The sequence below is a fragment of the Python bivittatus genome, unplaced genomic scaffold (assembly GCF_059951505.1).
Source record: "Python bivittatus isolate LINGU-HERP-01145 unplaced genomic scaffold, Pbiv_v1 ctg000310_np1212, whole genome shotgun sequence".
NCBI lineage: Eukaryota > Metazoa > Chordata > Lepidosauria > Squamata > Pythonidae > Python > Python bivittatus.
Window position 1 is genome coordinate 9,912,845 of NW_028277054.1, and position 23,762 is coordinate 9,936,606.

At 41.0% G+C, this 23,762-nt stretch overlaps 1 long non-coding RNA gene across 1 annotated transcript in view; it reads right to left on the minus strand.

Annotated features, from left to right (window-relative positions):
- Positions 1-2,754: 2,754 nt before the first annotated feature.
- The window catches only part of LOC112540324 (uncharacterized), a 75,519-nt gene continuing 54,511 nt past the window's right edge, over positions 2,755-23,762 (minus strand). The window contains exons 2-3 of the long non-coding RNA XR_003084387.1: positions 9,345-9,423; positions 2,755-2,995 (exon numbers count right to left, since the gene is read on the minus strand). This is a non-coding gene — a long non-coding RNA (uncharacterized LOC112540324). The remainder of the gene's footprint in view (positions 2,996-9,344; positions 9,424-23,762) is intronic.

Here is a 23,762-nt window from a genome sequence, read left to right on the forward strand (position 1 = left end):
TTGCATTTTGCCCTTTCAAAGACAACCAAACAGATTAAAACATCCAGATGTCATTAAGATGAATAAAGCTAATTCGAAGTGAGGGCTTGGCCCTCATTGATGTCAGGATGGAGACAGACCTGACTGGCTGTTAAATATTATGCCATATTTTGAGGAAAAACATTGATCTGTAGTTTTTTGTCATGGAGCAGGGAATGTTCATGGGAGGCAAAAGAACCATTTAACGTGAGAGAGGCAGACTTCTGGAAATCTATTGAGGGCTTCCTCAAACATCCCTGCCCATAAAACACCCACACCCACAATATGTTGTTTTGGGAAAAAAAGCCGGTCTGTAAATATTCAGTGCAGCCTGAAAAATATTTAATAGAAGATTTAATCTCAGCATTGTACTTTCCGTGTTTACATGAACAAACACATTCAGCAAACTATATAACTAGCAAGTGAATTTGCATGTGAGAGCAAGGGTCTCGTCTAGCTGGTTTCATTCAGTCTGTACAAACTGGTTGTTAGATTTTATTTATTTATTTATTTATTTTTTACTGCTGTCCCTGAGTTTCTTCCTGGGGAGCAGAGTGGAACCTCCATGCACAGGCTGGGCCTCCAGAGCACCAGGCATCCTGCACCCTTTCTACTTCTTGCAGGAGAACAATGAGAGTCCTACGCATTGGACAGCTTGGAGCAACAGCCCTTTCATTAAATTGAAGAATTTGTCAGTCCCCTATACTAACCACTGCAGCCAATCTTCTGTGCTTAGGATTGTTGAAGAGAGAGAAACCAGGGATGGACTGACTTTGTTTAATGAGTGGTGTGTGTGTGTGTGCACACACACACGTGTGCACATGTGCATGCTTAGTCAATGTATTGTGGTTCCATTGCAAAGCAAGGGAGGGGAAGAAGGGAAGCTGCATCAGGGATGTCCACAGGGAGGTCAGATTGAGTCAAGAAAGTGGCCACACCTATGCAGCTGAAGCCCCCTCCCTTTCGTTCATGCATGATGATGTTGCATGAACATCCAAATGAGGCGGAGCTTGTGATGCAACAGCACAATGCTGCAGACACCCATCAACACCCTGGTGTGAGAGTCCAGGCAGTATTATAAGGATAATGAAAAACAAAAAATAAAACCTAAACTACTGTAAAACAAGATGTAATCTGCTCCAGAAATTCATACCAGGAATGTGTGCGTGGGGGATGAGTGCATTCCTGAATTATCGTTTTTCTGAACTTGGTTATTCTGTGTAAAATTGAGTCTCATCCAAACTGTTCTCTTCCCTCTGGAGGAAATGAGACAAATATTCATGAAAAACCCAAGCAAGCTGACATAATCAAGTCAGGCAAGAACATTACTTTCATTACTCCATTCATTTTGACCTTGCACATTTTCCTACCTGAAGCCTGCATGTTTGTCAAACATGGGAAAGAGTATAGAGCTGTTTTCTTTAGTTCTGTTTCTTGTCTTTTCGGAGAGAAAATGGGCTGTCATGATGATTAACAGGATTCTAAACTAGTTAAGCCTTTTGGTCTAATCTTATACAGATGTTTTCTGGTGTTTTCTAAGAATGCTTTGTTCAAATAACATTAGAGAGGATTTTCCAGGAACTCTAGGAAGTTAGAACTCATACCAACAGTTGGATATATCTTTTCTCGAATGCACACGCATTCAAGGAATGTACCTGAACGCCAAAGCACATACTGGTCTTCCATTTCCTGTGCTGCATTTGTCAATATACATCTCCTGATAATATTTTGGAGGACCAGGATGTTTTCCAGGTATATCTTTAACACAAGGTACCAACGCCCTCTGAGCTTTAACATCTATAAAGAATAAAGCAATTGCAGTGTAAAACAATATAGAGGAAGTCGTTAAAGTTAGGCAATTTACAATAACGTAATAAGGGATGGCACACACTGAAAGTATACTTAGATGAGGACCAGAATGTTACCATTGTGCCTGTACTTCTACCTAAAATACGTTAAAAGCAATGTGAACTCATAATGAAAAAGGCTGCTAGTTCTGCATTTCAGTATAACTGAAGCTGTTCCACTTTGACTGAAAGCGTTGTATGTTTTGGTGCTGCTCCATTAAAACATACACACCTCCAGACAGACAGGAAAATGTCTTGTTGTGAAGAGAGCCAGGCTAATCCTGGTCCTCCCTTACAAGCTAGCTTTCTGCATGCAAGTCTTATGCAATACTTATGCATTTCTTTGCAGAGAAGCATTTTGACATATCAAATTCTACCTCTAGTTTGAAATGGTGCTACCTGAGAAAGCCATCTTTGCAGGCTTTGGAATTGTTGTCATGTGTCCTCTCCCTGCAAAGATGATCATGGGAATCTGCTACATATGGTGCACGTGGCCATCTTGCATAAGTAGGTGGAAAATTCAGGATGGTTAAGCTGGACGTCTTGTTAAAGTGACTGAGGACATCTGAGGGTTTCCTAAAAGTGTGTATGGGGGATGGGGGGAACAGATAAAGGTTTTATTGCCTGATCGATAAAGTACACTAAATGTATTGCCCTGAAAATTTACCTAAAGTTAACTAGAGTTGGCTAATTTTTCCCCCGTTTTCCATTGGCCAGCTTTTCCCAATTATTTCATATATTATGGACAATGGCTTAAGGTATCCATTTGACCTTTTAACCCCACAATTCCCCACTCAGAAACCCCAGGCTTTGTACTCACCTAATCTGGTGACATTCCTCTTATATTTGCTCTTGTGTTCATAAAAAAGGAAAAGAAAAAAAGGGGAGTGCAATGCTTTTTATTAATCAGGAGAGAGGTGTGATTGATTATGTGCCATCCTGTTGGTGTCAACTCTTAGCAGCTACATAGATTTTCTCCAGGATGATCTGTCTCCATTCTGGTCCTTCAGATCTTCCAATGGTACACCCAACAACCATGCTGAAAAAAGCCTTGGTGCTTGTACAGATGAAGGAGGAGAAAAACTACAGCTTATCTGGGGATGGGAGGAATTTTGCCAGGTCCAAGTAACCTATAAAATGATAAAATCAGATCTAAAAATAATGGTTTGATTTAACTTAATTTTTAAATAAAAGAATTAAGAGTCCTTGCCATTTTTGAACTTTGCAGAATCAGGTACCACTGCTTTATGATATCTCTCCTTAGGACAGCATGGAATGGGAGAAGCCAGAAAGGCTGCAGTCACTAGAGAACAAATTGTACAATGAATTACAGAACATTTACATGTGGACCAGATAGATGCAAAACTCCACACTCGGCCCTGAGAAAAATCAGGAAGAATCTGGTAGTGCCTTTTCTGACTAACACATTTTATTAGAAGGTGTGAGCTTTCATGAACTACAGCTCCATGGCCACTCCATGCAGCTGATGAAGTCAGCTGTAGCTCACAAACGCCTATGCCTTTAACAAAAATTTGAATTTTTTTGCTACCAAAGACTAGCGTCTTTGGTCTTTGACCTGGGCCCTGGATCATTTTTCCAAAATTCTCTTTAAAAAAAAAGAATTTCTAAAGCAAATTCTCTTTCATCAAATCAATTTTTTATGCTCAGGGCTACCTAAAATAGACACCAGATCTGGGCTACAAAAATCTAGAGGACCTCCAGAAAACCTAGAAAATGTATTAATCTAGTGAGCAGGTTAAGCAGGCTGTATGAATATAAAGAAGAGATATATAAAGAAATGACTTCGCCCTTCATCAAGACAAGTACAAACAATTTCAGTATTTTATCACCTTCTCTGATACTACCACAAAAGATCTCTTCTTCCCATATTTCATCTCTTATCTATAAACAAATTCTTAAAGCTTTGTCATTCAGTCCTATTCAGAAAAAGTCCATTAAGAGTTACCAGAAATAACAACATATATATTTTAACCTCAATCAAATAAACCAACTTTATATTCCTTTCCTTTCCTTTTAATGCAGTAACTTATAGCTTTCTCTGAAAATACAACAAAATATCTCTTCTTCCCATATCTCATCTCTTATCTACAAACAAATCTTTAAAGCCTCGTCATTCAGTCCTGGTCAGCAAAAATCCAATAGGAGTTATCAGAAATAACAACATATATATTTTAACCTTGATGAAGGGGAAAGTCATTTCTTTATATACCTCTTTTCTTTTCTTTTTTTACTATATTTTTAATTTTTTTCTTTTTTTTCTCTACTCTTTTTCTTTTTTCTTTTTACTCTTCTATATTTTTCTTAGTTTGTATTAGTTTTTTATGTTCGTATTTTTAAACTTTAATAAAAAATATTATATAAAAAAGGAGACTGTGTGAATGTAGTCATTGAAAGTGGACTGACCTCACAGCACAGTCTAACCAGTAAGGACTGGTGATGCAATATGTCACAGAAGATAAATATGAAGAATGGAGAATGAAAATAGATAAGGCATTAATTCTTCTATTAGTCACATGGATGATTCAACCAATCATGAACCATAGAATGAATAAGTTGACACTTTGGTGTTAAATGAGCAAGCTGGTTTGACTAGATATGATGTGAGACATGAGATATGAAACATGAGATAATAATATCTAGCCTATAAAAATCTGGATGACCCGCTAGATAGCAGCAAAAACTAGGATTTTCTGTACTTTTTTCTGTCATCTGGAGGTCAGACCAATTTTTGCAACCAACCTATGGTAGCCTTAGTTATATGAAGCCCACCCTTTCCACAGCCAAGAGTAAGGGTGCCCACTCCTAGGTCAGAAGCACAGGAATCAGACCTTTGGGTTACCTCAGTATTATCAATGCCCCAGATCTTTCAACTAATTCTGTTTCACTCAGCTACAGCCCTTGATTCTGCTGTATATATAAAACTAGGTATTGAGCAGTTGTGAAATTTTATATAGTCTCAATGTCTGCCCTCACCTTCAGCTTTTATTAGCATACATAAATTTTATCCTATTCCAGAATTGCAGACTTCATCTCAAGGCACTTCAATCTTTACTAAGATAAAGTGTTTGCTGGAGTTCTTCTTCAACTGCCTGGCATAAGCATGTGCGAGTGAAAGATTAACAGTTTTAAAGGGTAGGGCAGTTAAGTGGCAATATAAAGAGAAAAGGATATGGAGTGAAGGGGAGGAACATCAATCCACAACTGCATGAGGTTCATCAGGGTGAAACTTTTAAAGAAAGTTACAATTAACCAAAGTATTCTCAAAGTGTGCTTATTCCTAACTACATTATTCTAGAATTTTTTATTCTAGTGCAGTGCCAGAGTCTGTTTTCCCCAAAGTGTTCTTCACCTACAAAACAGGCTTCTGTTTTTCTAATCTTGGGATGCTTGAGAATTTCTTTAGAATTCCTTTTGGTGGTGGTTTTGAGCTAACTTTATGGTTGGAGATGATAGAACAGCTCCTGGTTATTTGTGATCCAAATCTTTCCATCCTCTAAAGCTTCCATGGCTGCCCACACTGTGCAGTCTGAAAAAGTCCATTAATGGAGCTCTTTTGTAAAATAGTTGTGCCATGAAAGACATACATGCCTGGGCCACCTTGTAGCAAAGTAAATGCAAAAACACTACCCACTAGCAGGAGAACTCCACCAAAAAACAATCCAAAGCTATTTCTTAACCAAAGTTAAGAAACCAAACCTTCCATCTTTGGAGGTTTCCAAGAAGAGGCTGGACAGCCACTTCTCCTAGATGTTTTTCCTGGACATAGCAGAGGGTTGGAGTAGTTGATCCTTTTGGCCCCTTCCAACTCTACAGTTCTATGATTCAGTGATTCTACAGCAAGAATGGTCCAAAAATGTGAATGTTTTCAATACAGCACTATCTTAGCAGCTTCTCTTACCTTGACTGTTAGAACCCTCCCTTCACTTTACACTGTGCCTCTCCTTCCTCTGTAGAGAAAACTGAAGTAAGGCATGGTTTTCTGCTCTGAACCCTTCATGCAAGCATGCTCAATCAAGTTTGATTTCTCAAATTCAATTGCTGATTCAAATTGAATACATTCAACAATTTGAATCAAATTGACTAATTGGTTGGAGCAGATCTGCAGCTCTAACTAGTCAATAATATGACCGCAGAGGGCAGCAGAGAACCATGCTGTGTGTAGCCTGTAGTTTCCTAAGCATATTTGCTCCCCCTCTTCCCATGGTGGAAATTTTGAGCTCTCCATGGTAGTTGGAAAAGGGGATTTTGTAACGGAGTACTGAGTTTCTTTCTAGTGGCAGCTATTGGATGATTTGAGGACTTATTTTAATTGTTTGTTAAGTATGGCCCAAAGGGGTATCAAACTTAAAAATGTTTCAGCTGATGCCCCTTTAGTGTGTTGTTTTTAGAAAACTGAGCAGCCTGATCTTCTGAGCATTACACAGAATTCCTCCCGTGCAAGTTTTGCACTAGCATCATTCTACCAGAAGCTGATTCCTAAAATTATGTAGTCCATTTGCATACAAATGATCTGGCCTTTCTGATAATCTCCAAGTTTCATGGCTGCAACAGCCTCCTTTTCTCCAATGCTCAAGACTTCTGCTTGATCTGCATATTGAAGTGAATTCATCTAATTTGCAATTCCAAAACTAATATGCAGATTTGCAAAGCAATTTACATTCCATTGACCTGCAAGCTTTGTGTTAAAGCGAGTAAGGGAGTTTTTTTTTTTTAAGCATGCCAGAATTCATATGTTAGAAGGAAGTACACACAAAAGTATACTTTAGAAAGCCTACGTTGAACTTAAATTAAAATTCCCCAAAAAGCCAAGTGGGATCAGACAAAGGCTTACCTAATACAACATTTGCATTCCATTGTGGCCATTAAATGCTTGTGGGAAATCCATAAGCAGAACGTAAGTAGAACAGGGTTTTGCTGCTTGTTTTCCCCAGCTAGAATAACGGGTAGGTAATTATTTAACTCTGTGAATCCAGACTAATCCCATTCATCAACTTAACCTGGTTGACTGTTTTAGGCAATCAATCCAAAACAATATTTATTTATTGTTTTAATGTGCTGTGAGCCACCCAGAGTCCCCCGTTGGGGGGAGATGGGCGGGGGACAAATTTAATAAATAATAATAATCCAAGATGGTTACCCACACTGAAGATTAGACACTCCTAAGCGAAGAGTGTTGGCTGCATTATGACATGGTGATGTCATGCTGCCTACATGATCTCTTAAGCAGAATGAAAAAGCACCTTGCATATCATTCAAAGTGGCTGCATGTGTGGCTAATATAATGTGGCTCACTGGCTGGGGAATTCTGGGAGTTGAAGTCCACCCACCTTAAAGTTGCCAAGTTTGAAAAACACTGATGTAGCTGCTATCAACTGCTATGTAGTTGCCATCTGGGGAAGAAGAGATGAATTATGCAACATTGTTTTAAATTTAATTAAATGGAAGCTTAAATTTTAAATGACTTCAAATATGACTGGGGTCATAATTATGCCCACTTGTTTGTCCTGGCTCCAGCCCATTTTTGGCATGTGGTTGCTGGCTCAGCTCTCAGGCCCAAGAAAGCTTGTGCACCCTTGTTGATTGTATACCTGCTCTTGCCCTCTTGTTCATTTTTGTATATTAAAACTGGAGTGTGTCAAGTTGCAAAAGGTTTGGCTACAAAACATCAGGAATTTTTGATGCCGCCTCAATTGCCTCAAGTATATTTAATATACTTTGTCCCTCTGACAATATATAGCAGTCTCCTGATACCAAGGGACATTCAGAGGCCTTCTAGCCAGCTACCTGGGGATAACCAATTTTACAGTTTTATGTTAGTTATTCCACCCATGGGAGTAGATCAAAGTTTGTGCCTTTACTTTTAAAAAAATTATACCAGTCAATACCTTTTTCTCTGATTTTGACATTTCTAATCACCTGACTATGTTGTACAGGCTCACTAGGGACACTGTATGGTCCTTTTCCTTTTCCTTTTTTTTTTTTTTTTGCTTTGTTTTGTTTTCATTTTTATTCTATATCTGGAATATAGTCCATATGAAAGATAACATTAAGATAATCTCTCTGGAATGTTTTTGAGTGAACATCCTGTTAATGAGCACCTGTAAAAGAAGTGTTCTTGAGAGTTAGTATTTTATGAGTTTAAAGGTCTTGCTCATTTTATGTACCAGTTTATCAATGGGCACCACCATATATGCATTTTTTAAAAATCACTCAAAGCAATCTTGATGTAAACAAGCACACAATTGCATAATAAAGTGGTGGTAGGGAGTACTGCAAACAAAGGATACTTTCTAATAGAGTTGGCCTCTGATAGCTTTTCAGGCAAGACTATTTTCTGGAGAATCGAACTCACATTAATCGTATAATGTGTGTGTGTGTGTGTGTGTGTGTGTGTGTGTTGCAATAGGCAACATGCTTCCTTCTAGCCTTTGCTTTTCAGAGTAATCAGAATGGATTTTGCGTGTTCTGCAAAAGTTCCCTCATTGTTCATTCCCTGGTCCAACATAAACAGAGACTTGGCAAAACCCTTTGAACCCCAAACAATGATGGTTGCCTTTGAAGTCTCCCCAATGCTTGCTTTCCCTTATTGCTGTTCATGATGTTGTGCAATTTCTTTTCCCTTTTCCTGGCTGACCCTGTTCCTGCCACTTCAATTTTGGAATTCCTGCCCCTTGTATTCACCAAATCACAATGAAAAGAATGTCATTAGTTTTTATTTTGACTTGCAAGAACTTCCTCCTCTCATCTGTTTACAGAGCTGGCTCCCTGAAGAGGGCATTGTCAGAGGTCACAGTGGAAGCAACTGGCTGGTAGGATTTCAGTTCAATCCATGGAAGATTGTGCTGATCTAATTTTACTGACAGCTCTCCCATCCTCACCCTTTTTTAAACAGAGGTTTTCCTCAGGGAGTCCCTCCTAACACAACTCTCTTCTCCTTTACTGGCCAGGCACAGAGCACATTCAAACAGGCTTTCCAACCTGGCCTTCCTGCAGCACGAAATTATTTTGAAGGTGCTACCCAGGCACAACTATGGCTTCCAAAAGGTCCATTGCCCTTCCTTCCTTGTTTTTCTTTTGAGTCCACTCCAACTTTGCTCAGCTTTGCTGAGATCTTATGAGATCTAAGACTACTGCATCTTCTCCAAACTTCTGTTTCAATAAGCAATATCATTGGCTATGTCTACTGAGTCCTATTCACTCCCCCTGGGCCCATACATACCTCCTTCACTAATAAATGGTTTCATTCCACCTTCTGTCTCTTACATACCAGACATGGTAGATCTAGAGCCTATATTTCCAATGGACCTGGAGCTGTAAACAATTCATAATTATTACAGTTGGGTGGATTGCAGATCAACTGAAGAGCTGCCTGTGTAGGTCATGTAGGTTATATGATGTCCATTACTTCACCTCTAATTCTGCCTTTCCCAACACATTGCCCTCTAAATGGTTGCTCACCATCTTGGAAGGACTGATAGAAGTTGTAATCCCATATGTCTGGAGGGATCCATGTTGGAGAAAGATGTTCTTGGTTCACCTGTAAAGAATGCAGGATGATGCGTATCAGTCAGATTATTTATCTATGATTTTGATAATATATATGGTTTATTTTGTGGGTGGGGTTATTTATTATTTTTTACAGGAGGAAGGTGTTCAGGTGATGCTTTTGATTGTTAGCCACCCAGGAATTGGCAGCAATACAATAAATAAACATTGTAAATCTCTTTGGATATAATAACACAAGATGCCTAGTCTTAACCATTTCTTGGTCCTGCTGTCAGAAGGGTGAACATAATTGTTTGCCCACCTTTGCTGTTGTCCATGTGGATCTGCAATCTGAGAAAGATTGCAGTAAACGTAGTGGGATTATAAATTCTTCAGTCAAGATGCCAGTTAAAAAGCTAATCTCACCCTATGAGGTAATTGGCAATGATCCTTCTGTCAACTAGAGATTCCAAATCTGCCTGGGATCACGTCCCATCTGTTTGGACATATTTGTGGTTTTTTGATAATATAAATCAAACAGATTGTAATATTACTTTCTTCCTTATTAAAGAATCATTCTGCAACAACAAGCCAAGCCTATTTCCCCCCTCCCCCCATGAAAAGAAGAACAAGACACAATTCAGACGAAATCAGTTCCTTTTCCCCCAGCCCTGTCAGTTTCAGTGAGGAACTGTTACATAAATAGAATCAGTAGAGTAGAGTGCCCATAGAGTAGTAAAGCTTACTTTTTAGAACCACCACCTTGAGCTTCCAGAAATGTACCTCCTCTCAAATGTTCAATATGGACAGGACTAAATTTAGAATAGCCAGACAAAATGAGGCCAGAGGAAATTTGGGTAAATCAGGGATTGTAAGATGTCCCTGTCTGGCTTGTTGAGCTTTCTTTTCTTATTCTTCTTCTCTCTACATGATCTCCTTCTGCTTATGAAAGAAAGTGGTAATTCCTTTCTCTGAGCAAAGAGAGGTACAGCACAATCCAGTGATGGACAGAGAAACCCAGATATTATATCCAGCACCAGAATCTATTGGAAATATAAAATTCCCCTCTCACCCCTATGAGTGGTACGTGTCTTCCTCAATCTCAGCTCCTCTACTAGATCTTAGCTGTTTCTAGCACTGCACTCTTCTGGACAGAGAGCTCTGATGTTGTTCCTGGGATCTTTTGGAGCCACTCCCCCAGTTTAGGAGTCACAGCCCGGAATGCTCCTACCACCACTGGGACCACTTTGGCCTTGACTTTCCACATCCTCTCTATTTCCTCCTTCAGGCCCTGGTACTTCTCCAGCTTCCCATGCTCCTTCGTCCTGATGTTGCTGTCACTTGGCACCGCTACATCTATCACTACCGCTGTCTTCTGGTCCTTGTCTACTACCAAGATATCTGGTTCATTGGCCAGTACCTGCCTGTCCGTCTGGATCTGGAAGTCCCACAGGATCTTAGCCCTGTTATTCTCCACAACCTTCTGTGGGATCTCCCATCTGGACTTGGGAGGGTCTAGCACATACACTGTGCAGATGTTCCTGTACACAATGCCAGCTACTTAGTTGTGCCATTCAGTGTATGCTGTTCCTGCCTGCATCTTACGTTCTGCCACTATGTGTTGGACTGTCTCTGAGGCCTCTTTGCACAATCTGCACCTTGGGTCCTGTCTAGTGATTTCTATGGATCTGGTGCTTAGTGCCTGTTCTTGTGCTGCTATGATCAGTGCCTCAGTGCTGTCTTTTAGTCCAGCCCTTTCCAGCCACTGATAGGATTTCCCAATGTCCACCACCTCAGCTATCTGTTGATGGTACATCCCATGCAGGGGCTTGTCTTGCCATGGTACTTCCTCCATTTGAACGTCCTCCCATGTCTGCTGCTTCCTCAGGAATTCTCGTAGCAGCTCATCTTTGTGTGCCATCTTACTGATGTACTCCTGGATGCTCCGGGTTTCATCCAGGACAGTGGCTTTGACACTCATCAGACCCCACCCACCCTCTTTGCAGCTGGTGTACAATCTCTGGGTGTTGGACTTGGGGTGGAAAACTCCATACATTGTGAGGAGCTTCCAGGTCTTCACATTGTCAGCCTCCATGTCCTCTTTTGGCCAGCTCACTATACCAGCAGGGTATCTGATGACTGGCAGGGCATATATGTTGATGGCATGGATCTTGTTCTTTCCATTGAGCTGGCTCTTCAGGACCTGTCTTATCCTTTGGTGGTACTTGGATTTTGCTGTCTTCCTTGCCTCCTCATTGTGGTTCCCATGTGACTGTGGGATACCAAGGTATTTGTAGCTGGTCTGTATGTCTGCTATGTGGTCCACTGGTAGTTACACCCCATCAGTCTTAACTACCTTCCCTCTCTTTACTATCATCCTGCCACATTTCTACAGTCCAAATGGCATCCCAATGTCCTCACTGTAGATCCATGTCAGGTGGATCAGTGAGTCAATCTCTCGTTCACTCTTAGCATACAGCTTGATGTCATCCATGTACAGGAGGTGGCTGATGGTAATTCCACTCTTGAACTTGTACCCATATCCAGTCCTTGTGATTATCTGGCTGGGGGGGTTTAAGCCTATGCAGAACAGCAGTGGGGACAGCGCATCACCTTAATATATGGTGCACTTGATGGCCACTTGTGCGAGCTGTCTTGAGTTGACTTCCAGTGTTGTCTTCCACAGTCCCATTGAGTTCTTGAAGAAAGTCCTTACTGTCCTGTTGACCTTGTATAGCGCCAGGCATTCACAGATCCATGTGTGTGGCATTGTGTCATAGGCTTTCCTGTAGTCAATCCAGGCTGTGCTCAGATTGGTCTGCTTAGAACTTGAGTCTCGGGCGACTGCTCTATCTATGAGCAACTGGTGTTTTAAGCCTCTGGTGTTGTTCCCAATTCCCTTCTGAGCTATGCACATGTACAAGACCCATATGTCTTGTAGCTTGGTGGCTATGATGCCTGATAGAACTTTCCACTTTGTGGGAAGGCAGGTTATTGGCCGGTACTTGGATGGTGCTGTTCCCTTGTGAGGGTCTTTCATGATCAGCACTGTCCCTCCTTGTATTAGCCAGTCTGGGTGGGAGCCTGCTGCTAACAGCTGGTTCATCTGTGCTGCTAGGCGTTCATGTAGGTACTCTGATGGTGACTGGTTCCTGTTCTGGGAGATGATTGTGGTCTGCTTTCAGGTCCTGCAGCCACTTTGCTTTTTTTTTTTTTTTGGTGTTATGTGTCTTCTCTTTCTCCCATATGTTCTTCCAATACTGTTCAGTTTCTGCTGCTGGTGACTCTGCTGTTACTGTGTGGTTGCCCTGCAGTTGGGAGTATACTTTGGATGGTTCTTTGGACAACAGGGCATTTATCTTCTTTATCTATTTATCTATCTATCTATCTATCTATCTATCTATCTATCTATCTATCTATCTATCTATCTATCTATCTATCTATCTATCTATCTGCTTCTGTAGTGTATCTCCTTAGCCTGGCAGCCAGTGCTGTGAGCCTTTGTTTAGCAGTCTCTAGGGCTTCAGACGGAGTCAGGCCCATATATTTTTTCAGTAACCGGGTCTTATCCTTAATCTCCACACTCTTCTGTAGTTCCACCAGCTGACTGACTTCTCTACAAGTTGCCTTGATCTTAGCTTCCAATCTCATTTTCCAGGGCTGTGTGTGTGTGTACTGCTGTTCTTCTTGATCATGTAGTCAAGCATTTCCAGGATTACAGCAGCTGTAGCATATACCAGTTCATTGGTTTGAATTATGGTGGTAGTAGGGATTGTTTGGAGGGCACTATTGGCATCTTCTACCATACTATCCAATGGTACTTTTCCACTGAGCCTTGGTAATCAGTCTCGAGGGTTGACTGTAGCTAGTTTATCCATGATCTTATGCCTCATATCAGCTGCTATGCTCTGTAATGGAGGGGGTAGCAGTGACATTCCAGTTTTAGGTGTTGGCTGCACATCCAGTTGTTTTTCCAGGTCTGCTTGAGTCCAGGTTGTAATGTGGAATTGGTCTATCTCAAGTTGTGAGAGCAGCTTCCTCTTCACTATGTTGAAGTGCTGGGTAACTAGTTGTTTCTCAGTTAGTGTGGATGTAGGTCTTCTGTCTATCCATAGTTCCCTCATACATTTCAAATATCCCCTCTCATTAGGTCTACTGTTGTAGTAGCATTCCATCAGTTCCAGGTTCTCTTGCCTCGTCCATGAATGGTTCGTTCCTGTAGTCCACTTATCATCAGATTGTCCTGGTTCCCCAACATCTGACATGGACCTTGTTAATCTGGGAAATGTCCGAGCCGGCATGACTCTCTTAGTTTGTGTCACTCTCATATTTGAGGTAGGCAGGTGAAGCATTAGGGGGTCTTTGCCCAAGGACCCTACTGGTAAGGTAGGTATCAGCCGGGATTTGAACCCCAGTCTCCTAAGTCAAAAGCGGTGCTCTAACCACTACACTATCCAGCCGCTCTGGATATATATATTCCCATAAGCTCTCAGAGCACAGAGATATAGATTATGTCACGCTCCTTCTGTCAACTAGAGATTCCAAATCTGCCTGGGATCACGTAAAAGTTTGATATATAAGAAATATGGTCAATGTAACTGACAACTCCAATGCCAGAAGATCAGTGGCCCTGAGGAATGAGAGTGTGCATATTGAAGGGGAGAATTTGGGGAAAGGACCCAGTTTCCCCATCCTTGCTCTCATTACTAGTTGTTCCTGTTACTACTAGTATTAATATTACTAACAGATGCTGTAGCCTATCTGGAAGACTTGTTTTCAGCAAATTCTGAAGCTGGGCAGCTAAGGTTCTATAGTGGTTTTCTCAACCTTTGCAACTTTAAGATGTCTGGACTTCAACTCCCAGAATTCCCCAGCCAGCCTAGCTGGCTGGAGAATTCTGGGATTTAAAGTCCAAGCATCTTAAAGTTGCCAAGATTGAGAAACACTGTTCTATAACTTAAAGAGTGATGTAGTATCAGTATGCATATAAGCCTTCTGAAAGTATCGCACAAATACTGCTTTTATAAAGTTCCAGTAAAGAGGGTTTGTATTGTCATTTATCATCATCATGGGTTGCAACATAGTTGAATATAGTGTATGCATTATGTATGTATGTTTTTATCTTCAGTCATCGAAGTTCTTAGAGCAAATCAGAATACCAAAGATTTATAATTGTTTTTAATAAGATACCTGGTTGAACATTATCTTGAGTTTTATTGTTCTGGTACGTTTACAGTATGAGTGAAGTCCATTTCTTTACAAGCAAAAAGCCCATTCATTTTTTTTCCTTTGTTTTTAAACAAAAGACATGACCCGGAGGACCCGATGCTTCCCAAGGTGGGAGATAGTCTGGCAAAGCTGGCTTCCAAGGCATCCACAGAGGGGGTTCATAAAAAGACAAGATGGCAACTGCAACCGTATGATCAAAGACCATTCCTTTTTTACATGTGATGCATATGTGAGGCACTAGAAGGGGCGGGGCTTTGATTGTATGGTCATGGCCACCATCTTGAATTCTGACCCCAGATGTCCCTGCTTTGGGGGAAGGCAGTTGTAGGCATTTACTGCCTAGTATGGTTCAGCCATTATTTCAGAGTAGAAAATCTCTGAAAAATTCTGCTGGAGAAACATGGTGTTCTTATTTAGTAACAGAATGACCAAGGGAGATGTGTCAGTGCCCTGGGACTCACTGGTCAACCACTTCTCTCCAGCAGCCTGTAACCTCCCTGGTTTTCCACCTCTCTGATGTCTTTAGTCTCCCTGGTTTTCCAGACTTCCATTCAATCCCAATGGAAAACTACAAAGGAGCTCTTCCCAGACGGCTTTTACAAAGCATTCCTTCTCTCATTGCTGAGGGAATCCTGCAGTTGAGACAAAGTGGAAGAATTTCTCCTTTCCCCCAGAAGAATCACTCCCCCCCAACTGCTCTGCCCACATATTTAGCCAAGAATAATGTGCCGAACTAATTCTTCTGCAAAGCTTTATGCCCTTTGGCAATTCAGAGCAAAGTCCTTCTAGCATTCAGAGAGAGTCCAGCCCTGCAAGATCCCCTTGTCCTCTAAGAGGTACAAAAGCTGCCAAGTTAGGGGGCAAAAATATCCGGAAAAAGTCACTAAGTTCACATGCCAGCCTCTTGACTAGTGTTGTTTTGTGTGACTAGAGTACAGTAAATAGACCGTGCTGGCTGGGTTTACACAACAAGTGAAGACATAAGCCATGGATTGCAAGCCAGAACACCTAGACTGACACTATATATAAAATCCCCTCGCCCCTATGGGTGGTATTGGTCTTCCTCACTCTTGGCTCCTCTACCAGAGGCCTGGGAGTTTGAGGGTTCTGCGCAGGATCTGAGCTGTTCCTAGCACTGCACTCTTCTGGACAGAGAGCTCTGATGTTGCTCCTGGGGTCTGTTGGAGCCCTTCTCCCAGCTTAGGAGTCACAGCCCCAAGTGCTCCTACCACGACTGGGACCACTTTGGCCTTTCCACATCCTCTCTAGTTCCTCCTTCAGGCCCTGGAATATAAAACAATCTCATTATGGCTTAACAAATTGTGTGAATCTGGCCTAAAAATTGTATGTGTGATAAGAATGTCTGATTCTCTCTCCTCTGCCAATTAACTTTTCTTTTTCAGACTCGCAATGATGTAAGTCTCCCACTCCCATTGTTTCACTTTGCTAAATGGTAGGGCCAGCCTTATTTACCAAAAGCTTAGCCTTTACTATTTTCCCTTGTAATCAATAAAATGTATTAGTCATGACTAAGTCCTATGCCATTTTTTTTTCTTTTCAAGTGGAACTTAGTCATGATCTTTCCCCCACCCCCCACAGATTGCACTCTTGATCTGAGAACAATTTATATTTAACTCTTGATGATAGCAATAGTTTGCCAAGGGCTCTTTTGAGACAAGAATGAATTGGAAATGGAAGAATAGTATAATTGACAGAAATAATAGAGGATGTGTGAGCCAATTCTGGGTGGGAAAAACCTGTCAGAGCAGGAAGAAGTCAGGTGAACAGAGTGCTGAACTAGTTTAAGGATGTATATCCTGTGCTCTAACCATCTTTTTTAACCTGATCGTGTGTGGTATAATCCTTTGAAGCAATTTTTTGAAAATGGTACCGCTGAATTTACTAGATGGCTGTTTACAAACACAACTTAATTTCTGAATTAATCCATTTGGGGGGACTCCACAAAATATTAAAGCCATAAACTAACCAGCCAGAGGGATTTGCACAGCACAGTAACCGCATATACATGTATACAAAGTCAGGGTCCAAAATAACCATGCTTAGTGTGTCAGATGAATGCAGCCACTAGGTTTTTACTGACTATTGTTCAAATATTGCCCTAGGTGTATAAAAGCAAATTGCTCTCCTCTCATTAAATGTATTATAGTTGGACACCAACTGGTTTCTCTTCAGATCGTATAAATCTGTCACTCTCCACTCTGCAGTGTGGGATAAAGGAAAATCTCTAGAAGAAAAAAGGCTGAGCCAAGATCCATGCACAATAAATAAGCAGGAAGAACTACACTGTGGTTTTGTCAGTTCCCACTGGCCCAGTTTAAATGACATTAGCAATGATGGAGTTGCTTTAGCTTGCAACGTAGTGACATCCTACCTGAGCTGTTCTAATCCCTTTGCTATCTTCCAACGGAGCTGTTATCAGATGTTACCATTGGTGTAATGCATAGTTCCCTCGAAATTCCAGCATTATTTTGGTTCTCTTCCTGTTTTTCTCCTCCTCTCTCTCTCTCTCTCTCTCTGAGATGCCTTTGTTTGCTAAGCTCTTTCTGACCTTTGCAAATGCCACCTCCATTTATGGGCTCAGCTTGCAGCCATTTGCACAGAAACATCCAGGTAGCCAACCTCACTTACATTTAAGTGATGCCCCATGGCTTCAGAGGTTACAGGTATTAAATCAACAAACAGAATCTGATGACTTCAACTGCAGGCAGAGATGTGAGACCAGCTGTGGCAGTGGAATGGGCCATGAGGCCAATGTGGCATTTGAGTAGGGCACTGACGTCTCATTGTACTGGAGTATTTGTTCCTTTCTCAGAGAGGTAGGGTGCCAGCTTAAATTGCAGTGCTGAAATCTGAAGCCAATGGAGCTCTTCTATCATCTCAAGCAATCTGCAGAAGGAAGGCAATCCCAACACTGAGTTGGTCCACAACCTCCAACATCTCCTAGACAAAGATTTTAAAAGTGGTCGCACTCATTTTTCTCATACTGTAGTCACTTTAGGATCTCATTTACCCACAACAGGTCATATCTGTTGATCCCAAGTGATAGGTGCAAGCTGAAGTGCAGGCCCTGGATGATCTCATCACCCAAATGATGCAGTTATGGAATGATGTCATAACTCATGTCATTTACATCATGGCACAGTTGTCATTTGCCCCTCCCTGCCCCCCAATACCTATGCTTCAAGCTCCTTCCCTGTTGCAAAATTGAAATTGTTAAGGGGAAAATAACTAAATACATTTAAGTAAACAATATTTAAATATATCACATATCATTTATTTATGCCCTGTTCCAGTCAAATCTAATGTTACTTTTGCCCTGCCCTCAGCCATTTATTTATTTATTTATTTATTTATTTATTTATTTATTTATTTATTTATTTAGGATCAGCTTTCTAAACCGACAATCCAGGGTGGACCCTTAGCTCAAAAGAGCTGCCTACCCACTTAGGTGGTGTAGAAACAGGAGTCCCAGCTTCACCGCTTTTCTTTTGCCACAGCTCTATCTGCCCCTGGTTTAAAAGCCAAGAGACTGTTTATTCTCTTGGTTAAAGTTATACTAAGGGAGAGTAAAACATCACTGTCTTACGTTGTGCTATAGTTTACAATATGTTTATCAACAGTTCAAATGTACAATAGTACAGCTGCCTGGTCTCGGCTGCAAAAAGTTATGACAAAGTTTTCTACATCAGCTTGTTGGAATGGATGGTTTTGTTGGAAAGAAAAGTCATCTTACCAGGTCCGTTTCTGAGCCGGGAGTAAAGACACTGACGAATTGCATGAAGCTAGGAGATTTATTCTTCACCCAAGTGCAGAAGCAATGGCAGCAGGCAGTTAGGTGGGCGGCCGCGCTGGGCCCCCTCCCCACAGTACCTTATATACCTTCTGTTACATTCAAACCCACGTTAAGATGTCATGACTTTCTGATCCAATCGAAGCCAGTTACCTTGATCCATACTCCTCCCCTTGCCCAGGACCCCTTTCTCTGATGCCGAATAAGGTTCTTCCCTTCTGTATGTAAACTAATTTCTATCCCCTTGAGTGTTAACAGCCATATGTAAACCTACATCCCTAAGAAACAAGGTCAGGACCGCTTATCTTTCTTTGTGAGGGGTCATCTGAACAAGAAGAGACTATCAGGTCAAGACAGTTTATCTGCTTACATGAGTTGCCGCCTTTCCAGTCAGGAAGAGGCAAACCATGTCAGCAATTAACACATCCTTGAGATTCTGAAAAGTGTTAAAGGTCTCATCCTCAAGAATGCAACCTTTTGATAATCTAAAGTACAGTCAACCATACATACAGGAAAGGGAATATTGGCATTTTGCTAGGCCTGCTTTTACTTCATATTATACAATATATAAAGATAAATGTTTAAACATCTAAATGTCTTAATATATAAAAATGTCTACATGCCCCAACCTTCTAACAGTTTGTCTGGACTTCTGCAGCTCACTTATGGTGCCCTTACTTACAGACCATAAACTGAATGTAGGTTGTGCCCATGGACTTTATGTTAACAAACTCTGCCCACTTCCCATTATCCAGGCTTGTAGCCAGGGAGGGGCTAGGAAGCCTGCCATCCATCCCCAAGTTCTACTTCTCCTGCATTTTAATTTATCTCCCTAAAAAAATCATACTTTTCTGGCATTCCCCCCCCCTCCCCCTTTTAGGCTATCTATAGGCCTGTCACAGTGAGGGCAGGACTTTCGGGCCAGTCCTGCAGGCACCTATTTAGCCGAATGAGCAGAAGGTTTTCCCAAATGTAATAATTTGGTTTACCACCTTTTAAAGTAAATGTTAACACATTACTCAAATTACAGAGTTATATTTGTGTCACAGAGATTTAACTTCTAGAGGTGGCAATATCTGATACTATTCGAGATCATGCTAATAAAATAATTACTGGATATTCTCAAAGGCAGCAATATGAGCAATACAAGGACCGTAATTCACCAGGGAAAGATTCTGCCATGTATGTCATTTCAGGTGTAATAGCTGCAATAATTAATGCATATATTTATCTAAACTAGTACAAGAAACAAAGTGCACATGCTACATGTATGCAAGAAACAAGTTGCATCAGCTGAAATGGCTTCTTTCTGGAATATGTGTTCTTTTCTATCTGTTCACCCAGAAATCCAACCACTTTCTATATTTAGCTAAAGTTTTTGTTTTTGTTTTAAATCTTCAAATCCTTGTGTTTGATCATTGGAAGTGACAGACGCATGGAAAAGGTGTGATGATGACGATGTGCCATCCAGTCGTTTTCGACTCCTAGTGACCACATAGATAGATCTTCTCCATGACAACCTATCCCTAACCTGTTCTTTCAAGTCTCCCAATGGTGCACACATCACCACTGTGAGTCCATCCACCTTGCTGCTGGTCATCCTCTTCTTCTCTTTCCTTCCACCCTTCCCAGCATTAGAGCCTTCTCCAGAGAGTTGGGTCTTCCCATCATGTGTCCAAACTAGGATAATTTGAGCCTGGTCATTTGTGCCTCTTGTGAGAACTTTGGGTTGATTGGATTGATGATCTGTTTGTTTTCTTGGCTGTCCACAGTTTTCTCAGGAGTCTTCTCCAACACCAAAGTTTAAAGGTGTCAATACTCTTCCTATCCAAACATCAGCCTCCTTGTCCCTGCTCACAACCCCAAAACAAATGTAAGAAATTCTATATAACTCTGAGGATAAGTTGAAATACACAGGCATCCCAAAAGTTTATCTCATAAGGAGGGAAAACTTTGGGATATTTGAAGCCAGATCCTGAAGGAATTCTCAAGTGTTCTGAGAATGAGGTTGAAAAAACAAAGGTGGCCCTTTCTTCCAGAAGGGAAGAAAATTTGGGGGAAAGGGGAAGACACATTTCAGCACATCGGGATGCTCACAAACCAACCATAATTAAGGGCAAAATCCTGGCTGTATCTGCTCAAAAGAAAGCCCTAGTGTCTTCAGTGTGCTTATTCCCTAGCTAGAGTATTGAGGATTTTCTCTCTTTATTTTCCTATTTCATCCTCAGGGGCTGACAGATGAAACAATGCACTGAAAAGTGAGCTGAACCCAGAACCATGCAAATTTAGCTCCCTTAATCCCAAAGTAGCTACCCATTTCCTCTAATCAACTAATCCATTCCTTCTGCTAACCTCATTTTCATGATTCCCTTGCCTGTACCCTCTGTTTGCATCACCCCAGAGAAGGACCCTACAAAACAAGCTCTTGCTCTTTAATTATATTGCAGTGTTGTAGTGCTTGTACCATGCAGCTGCAAAGACAGGTTCTTGCAAGCTTCCTTCTAATTACCATCCTTTGCATCACTGAGTAATCCCAGGATAAATTGCTGTATAATTTGTAACCTGTGGACCATGCTGTCAGGCTTCAGTCTGGAAGCCAAGGTTTTTTTTCTTCTAGATGTGAGCAAGTAATACTAATTAAAGATCTGGGCATATCAAGGAGGAAGCTGCAATTTAAAGCTATGAATGACACCATGAAGAAGTGTCACAAGGCTAACTTGCCAATGGCTGCAAATATGTCAATAGCTTCAACCTGCTAAGCCATGATTCCTTTAACCAAGGTTCCTTAAATCGGTTAGGCTGGGACCACACATTGCATGTTGCCATAAAACATGGTTTATTGATCAGAATGGCTGGGCTCTCACCAAGTGTAATCCCCAACATAAAAGAAACCATATAATGGCTTAGTTGTATTGTGCAACTCAGGCCTTACACATGTGAAGGGTTATCTGTTATTCAGGGAAATGCAGAATAATACTATTCTCTACAGTACCATCAGTCTGCAGATGAAACCAGCCCTAGGTTTTAGATTTGGCAAATGTCATCTTTACTTACTAGGCACAGAGAGGTTGTGTTTACGGAAGCAAGGCTAAGTTCTGAATTGATTAATATTGGCTTATTGAATAAACTACAGTTGGCTGGGTCCATACGTCATGCTAAGCCATAACTCGTGATTTACAAAACAATTACCAGGTTTACAAAACACACCAAACCAGAAAAATGAACCAAAATATATATTTCAGCTTAGTGATATATAAACTCAATTAGAGATTACACAATCCTGGCTTCTGATAACAGAAGAGGCAAGCTGATTTTCTAGATACCATTCCCATGACATCTTCTATTCAGTAGGGGGAGGGTTCATCATGGGTAGAGGTTATCCAATACAAGGAGGGCCTTGCTGGACCAGACTGGAAACTTAACTAGTCTTCTTTTCCCAACCAGAGGCCTTCCTGGGAGGCCAGTAAGCAGAATTCAGATTATAAAGTCAAAAGAGATCATACAAGCTTTTGAATCCAGTGAAAATTAAAGCATCTCCAATGAATGCCTATCTAGCCTCTCCTTATACATAACCAGAAAACAGGTGGCCTCTTCTTTCCCAGGCCAAATTCCACTTATTGTTAGGAAGTTTTTCCTTTTAACCAGAATCTGCCTTCCTATAGCTCACTAGTTTTCAAACTTGCCAACTTTAAGATGTGTGGACTTCAACTCCCAGAATTCCCCAGGCAGCACTGAAGTCCACACATCTTAAGGTTGGCAAGTTCGAAAAACACTGCTGTAGCTTAACCTAATTTTTCTTGTCCTGCACTCTGGAACAACAGAGACTACATCTTAGCGCCTTCAAAGCCTTCCAGAGTCCTAGTGGCCCAGTTGTCTTTTCTCAAGGGTAAAGATATTTGTTCCCTGAGTCTCTACTCCCTACATCTGATATCAAGAGGCACACTACGTCTCAGATGGGAAGAGAGATTGTCGCATACATACCCACCAGGCTCTTTCTTTTTGGAGTAAGCACTTTTATACAGAGCACAGAACAGTTGTAAAAAATAGTAAGCAGAAGAAATTAAAGGGGTAAGGTAAGAAAAGGACAGGAAGGCCTGGCGCAATATGGTTCATGGGGTCACGAAGAGTCGGACACGACTTAACGACTAAACAACAACAAAGGTAAGAAAAGGAAACATATGCCAACACCATTCACTAGCCCAGGATTCCTCAACCTTGGCAACTTTAAGATGGGTGGACTTCGACTCCCAGAATTCCCCAGCCAACTAGTCTTAAAGTTGCCAAGGTTGAAGAACCCTGCACTAGACCTCAACATATTTTTCTGTCCTTGCACAGCACCCTTGTTTCCACCATGTCCGTACATCACTTGATATATTACTTTTTGTTCTTTAAACTTCTCACCTCTCTCTTTTTGAGAATCTCATCAACTACATCCGGCCACAGTTTTCTCACTCTTCCCTTTCCCCTTGACCCCTTTTCTCTTCCTTCATATATGTGATAGGGAATCTAAGAAAATCTAAGAAATAAATATAAATCTAAGAAAAAAAGAGGCAGAATCAATCTCTGATACACAACTATTCTTGTTTTGTTTTTTTACATAAAAATTGATTCCTTGCGACAGGAGGAATCAGACCACATGCTACCTCTAACTTTCTACCAGCATTTTCATTTCTTTACATTTCTGCATCCATTTTCCCATATTTGGTAACGTTCCTCAAGGTACAAAAATTCATCTACTTGCTCCAATTTTTTATCATTTATATGTAACCTGCAATGATTCATTCCATTTTTCCTGCCAAGCAGAACTACTATGGCATTTGATACCTTAATTTCCAGATCTATAGTCCTTGTTGCATTATACAATTGATCTAGCATTGAGTGCTAATATTTTGGATAATCTACTGCATCTGTGAGGGGTGAAGAGGCTGAGAAGGTCATAGAGATTCCTACACACTTTGCTTGAACCTATTCCTGAGCAAATGTTTGGAGCCATAGAAGATTCCAGCCAGAAGATTCTAATTTATGTTAGGGATAAATAGACTGAAGAAATCCAGTGCCACCCAGTGTCCCTGCAGAAACCTTTCAATCCCCAATCACTACAGTATGTGGCAGTGCATGCTGTAATTTCACCATGTGCAATGTGAAAAAGTACTTAGTTTTTATTGTCCTGAATCATCTTCAGTGGCTGTCTTGGAGAAAGAAGGGCTTCTTTCTTCTCACTATTTGATAAACATAATCTCTCTTTTTTGTTTTCTTAAGCTAAATTATTAGCCCTCTTTTCTCCTAAGAACAATTTTTCTTCAGCTCCTTGCTTATTTGGGCTGCCTTTCAATGTACCTTTTGTATTTCTC